Here is a 5873-nt window from a genome sequence, read left to right as displayed (position 1 = left end):
TCAGCCACAACTATCAATAATCCCCTGTTCACTCAGAATTGGGACATTTGTAACAAATATGTCAACCCACATCTGTCTATCATCTGGCGGTTTGTTCCTATCAAGTGACCTACTGCCTCTAAGGGCCACGAATATAGTCCTCATACCATAAGCCTTTACCCACGCAACTGTTTTTCATCAAACAAACAAAAACATTAGTTTTTGTCACAAAGTGATTATTAGACATAAATCTCATATATATAGCTACCTAGCTACTAGTTCAATGTTGGACCTGTTACTTGTCTCTCTCTATCCTAAGTCAAACTCACTTTTTTTCCCTACTCTATATCCTGAGCTAGGGCATTACCTATCTATCATCAGATCGATCCTACAACATCACTTCATGAATAACTGACTACTATTGTTTACTCGTTATGACCATCCCTAGTTGACAGACCTAGAACCTAGCCTTTTGTGTTATCTTACACTCAACTCTGGCCCTACACTCAGTTTTTGTAGTGTAATAATCATTTGCGCTATTTCCTAAGACAAATGCACTGCCAAATCATTTAAATGCGTCAATATAGGCTAGTGCGCTACTTTAGTATTCAAAAGTGCTCCATCTTACCTCATATGTGCTATAACATGTATAAGTGCTATTTAAATAATCATATGCATTGTTATATGGATCGAAGGCGCTATTTCACCCAAATGAGCTAACATATCAGACATATGCACTATAGGACTCATCGGATGCACTAAAACAACCAAATGCACTCTTTCCCTAATGCATGCACTATTTTAGTCCTAGATTGGGGTTTTAAATGCGCTACTTCGATGTATGGATGTGCTATAAAAGTATTCAAATGTGCTAAAAGAATGCATATGTGCTAAAAGAACATATAAATTCCCTAAAAGGATAAAACTACCACATTTACCCTAAAAATTCATGTAGTCTATTGGACACTCATATCTGTGACCCCTCTTGAATATGTGCTATCATAAACAAACTACCATCCTTGTTGAACCAGAGCTCCAAATAGCCAAATGCAAAAGGGGAGTGTGAAAATGACAAGGGTAAAAGGTCTTTTTGACCTATTTAACCCCCCTAAGGGGCATTTATATCACTCCTTTACCCTCTTTACCCACCATTTGAATCTTTTTCTCACTCTCATGAATTGGGTATTCTATCAAACATCTTTTTCCATCAAATTTCCAACATTTCAAAAATAAAATTGGAACCTAATTAACTTTTGTGCTCCCATATTTTCTTCCAAATTCATTTATGAGGGGGAGTATATCTATATCAAACTGGGGCATTCAAGCTATGTCATCAAAAAAATTTGAAAAATCAAAAATGGCCTGCCCCAGCCAAAAATTTCAAATATCAAGACTACCAAAACTAGTGTATCCAAGCAAAAATATCACAACACCAAATCAACACCATAATCAAACCATCAAATCATCAACGATCAAATATCAAACCATCAATGGACAGACACCATGACAATGGCAAAATGTCAAAATATCATCGAACAGACATCCAATCATCAAAAGTTGACCTAAAATTAGAAAATCAAGACAGTCTTTGAACTAATATGCTTTGCATATTAGCTCAAAGAGGGGCATTTGTAGACACCCAAAATTGGCAAAGACTTAAATCACGCAATTTTGATCAATCAATGCAAATTAAAGAGAAAATCAACAGAAACATAACAAACTTTCAAATCAAAAATCAAATCAGGTCATTAATTATCTATCAAATTGACAAGACCTAAATCAACTTTAAAAGAGGAGAAAAACAATTCAAATTCATAAAATGAAATTCAAAAAATGAGGAAGAAAAAGAGAAAATTGAAAATCTCCCTTTTTCATTTTAAAAGAATTAAAAATATCCTCAATTATCCTCAAAACCAAGTATGTTGGACTCTTCCTCCCAGTCTCCTATGAGATATTTTCACTTTCACTTTCACCCACTAGTCGAAGGTGAAAATCCTGACCCCTTCCAAAATCCTATAAATAGGAGGGAAATCCAAGAGCCAGGGGACCCAAGTTTTAAGCATCTGCACTATAGGCACATTTTGATGCATCATTTTAGCATTATCATTTTAGCAAGATCATAGCATTTTAGCATTTTTTTTATGTTATTTAGCATCATTTATTACTTGTTAGCTCATTGCATCTTCATTTTGATAGCATATAATCTGCATTTTAGTCATAGTTCTTGCATGTATTATTGTAGATCTACATTTTAAGCATACTCTCGTTCTATAGTTGTCACTAAGATGCCGATCTGAGAGCTATTTTAGCAATTTTAGTTAGGGAAACGTGAGATGCTCATAGAGATTACATTCTGATGATGATATCTTGGGTTTAGTCTAGTTCGTCATCAGTCTATTTGTATTCTACATTAAGGTTTCACGAATACACATTTACACTGTGTACAATCACAATCAAGTACAAATTTTTATTACCAAGGATGGATGATATTATGGATTGTTGGAGTGGAGATGTGTAATTCACAATGATACATCTAAAGAGTAGATACCATTATATTCACATCAGAGAAGGTGTTGAGTGGAAGATTACCTTCAAGACAAGGGAAGGACTGTGTGAGTGGTTAGTCATGCCTTCTGGTATAACCAATGCACCAACCACTTTCATGAGGCTCATGAATGAGGTACTGAAGGAGTTTCTGGGTAAGTTTTTCATTGTTTACCTAGATGATATCTTGATCTTTAGTAAGGCATTAGAGGATCATTTGATTCATATTTGAAAGGTGCTTGATATGTTAAGGGAAGAAAAGTTGCTGATAAACCTAAAGAAGTGCAGTTTTGTAAAGGAGTTGGTGTACCTAAAATTTGTAGTCTCAGAAGGTCTAAAAATGGAACCAGAGAAATTGAAGGCTATCCTTAAATGGCCTGCTCCAAAGAGTGCTATAGAGGTAAGATCTTTTCATGGACTGGCTAGTTTTTATGAAAAGTTCACAAGAGGTTTTAACAGTATTTGTGGACCCTTGACTAAAACAATGAGAGGGGATATGAAAAGAATTTAAGTGGACTATAGGAGCATATAAGAGTTTTAATTTGTTGAAATAGAAAGTTAGAGAGTATCCTATTTTAGCACTTCTAGATTTTAAAAAGGTGTTTCAAGTAGATTGTGATGCAAGTGGTATTGCAATAAAAGATGTTTTGAGCCAAGAAGGTAGACCTGTTGCTTATTTTAGTGAGAATTTGAATGATGCCAAAAGAAAGTAATTTTTTTATGATTAGGAATTTTCTTCTATAGTTCAGGCATTGAAGAAATGGAGACATTATCTTCTTCCTAAGGAGTTTGTTTTGTATACTTATCATCAAGGTTTGCAATATTTGAATAGTCAAGGAAAATTAGACCAAAGGCATTTGAAGTGAGTTGAGTTTTTACATAGTTATACATTTTTTTTGAAACACAGGAGTGGGAAGTCTAGCAGAGTTGTAGATGCTCTTTGTAGAAGAAAACTTTTGCTACATGAGATGCAGATTGAGGTGGTTGGGTTTAAGGAACTCAGAAATTTGTATCTAGAGGATCCTGATTCTGGTGAAGCGTGGAAGGCTTGTACATAACCTGTTACTCTTGACAAGATGGAGTGGTTGGATTTCATAATCTAAGATGGTATGTTGTTCAAAGGAAGCTACTTGTGCATTCCAAGAAGTTCAATGAGAGAGAATCTCATCAAGGAGAAGCATAATGGAGGATTAATTGGAAACTTTGGTAGAGATAAAACCATTGTTTTGGTTGCTAAGAACTATTATTGGCCATAGTTGTAGCAAGATGTGAAGAAGTTTGTAAAGAGTTGCAATGTATGTCATATGGAAAAAGAAGTGAAGTAGAATACGGGGTTGTATCGGTCATTATGTGTACCAGAGAAGCCATAGGAGGATGTCAACATGGATTTTGTTCTTAGATTACCAAGGACTCAACAAGGGCATGATTCTATTTTTTTGGTGGTTGATAGATTTTCAAAGATGGCATATTTCATTCCTTGTAAGAATACTAGTGATGTTCATGTGGTAGAGTTGTTTTTCAGAGAAATGGTGAGACTAAATGGTCTGCCAAAGAGTATAGTTTCATATCAAGATACCAAGTTTGTTGTGTATTTCTAATGTACATTGTGGAAGAAATTGAAGATAGATTTGAAGTTCAGTTCATCACATCATCCACAAACTGATGGGAAGATAGAAGTTGTCAATTATAGTTTGGGAAACTTGGCGAGATGCATGGTTGGCGATAAACCAAAAGGATGGGATATGATTTTACCATAGGCAGAATTTGCATATAATAATCTTGTCAATAGAAATAGTAGTAAATCACTATTCCATATTGTATATAAGAGTAGTCCCATAAATTCTTCTGAATTAAGGTAGTTGGATAAAGGAGAGATAAGAAGTGTTGAAGCAGATGATTTTGTTGAACATTTGAAGAATATCCATGTGGATGTGAGGAAGCACAATAAAAAGAGGAATACATAGTACAAGGCTAAGAAATATTTGAAAAGAAGGTATAATAAATTTTAGATTGGGGATGAAGTCATGGTTCATTTGAGAAAAGAGTGTTTTCCAATGGGTATATACAATAAGTTGAAAATGAAGAAGTTTGGATCGTGCAAGATAGTGAAAAGGAATGATTCTCAAAATGCCTATGAAGTGGACTTTCCTGTTGAATTAAATACTTCTCTAGTATTTAACATTTTAGATTTGATAGAGTCTTATGAAGGAGGTGATGGCAATGAAGTCAGAGAAGTGTGGTGGAGTATTCTAGTAGCTAGTTCGACTACAAAGGAGATTGAAGAGATACTGGATAGTCATGTTTGAAAAAGTACAAGGAACAAAACTTATGAAGAATACTTGGTCAAACAGAATGGGAGGCCAGTAGAATATTCATCATGGCTAGCAAGGAAGGAGGTTAACCATCTTGGCTTTCCTCTAAATACCTGACACGTGACGGGGTCACTTCTAAAATTACATTTGGTGTCTGAACCAAGAGCATCCTGGATGTAACAGAAATCATGCATCACCCAAAAATATTTCCTTTCAATTGTTTCAATAAGGGTTGTCTTAATCCAAAGTTTTTTTCTATGGAGGCTTGCTACTTAGTAAGCCAGTCATACGAGCTCAAAACGTTCTAATTTCATAAGTGAAGGTTCATTTTAGATATATCAATTTGTTAGTGGAGTTTAATGGCCAGATTATGTGTATTTGTGAAGTTATTGTAGATTTTTGATGTGTGATTGTGTGCTAGAAAATGTGACCTGTAAGAAGCATAGGTTAACAAACAAACACTAGTTTAAAAGCTTTTAAGTGCATCAAAGATTCATCAAAATGAAAAGAACAAATATCAACTAATGCTTGCTTTGGTTTTGCAAACCTAAGCAACCAACAAATCCAACCTTCCAGCCACCTCTACAGCTCAACAAAGGCACCTATGAGAGGCCTTGTTGGTGTGTTAGGATGGGGAGGTATGTTTAGTGTGCTCTCCCAAACACAACAATAATGAAATCTCTTGAGTGAGTGAGTGCAAGTGTGTATGCAAGCAAGATATGTATCTAGACTAAATGAGATGAAGAATACCTCAAGAAATGGCTATGGAGAGAGCCATTCTTGAAGGCATTCAAGGATGAAGATGATATGCAATGAAAGAACTAACTAGATATGCAAACCATGATAAAAATACAAGTTAAAACTACCATGAAAGCTCAAACTATGGATGCAAGCTCAAATTTCAAACCAACATGATAACAATGCAATAATGGGAGATGCCAATGCTTGAGACAAGCCCTCTATTTATAGGCTTGAGGGAGGGCTTGGTGAGGTGGCATCCATGTAGATGCCACATAAGGTGACATGCAAGCCATGCAA

This window comes from Cupressus sempervirens, chromosome 10 (assembly GCF_028749045.1).
Source record: "Cupressus sempervirens isolate cs-2001-9-10 chromosome 10, ASM2874904v1, whole genome shotgun sequence".
NCBI classification, from domain to species: Eukaryota; Viridiplantae; Streptophyta; class Pinopsida; order Cupressales; family Cupressaceae; genus Cupressus; species Cupressus sempervirens.
The sequence above is the reverse complement of the archived record's forward strand: the minus strand, read 5'-3'. Positions refer to the sequence as shown.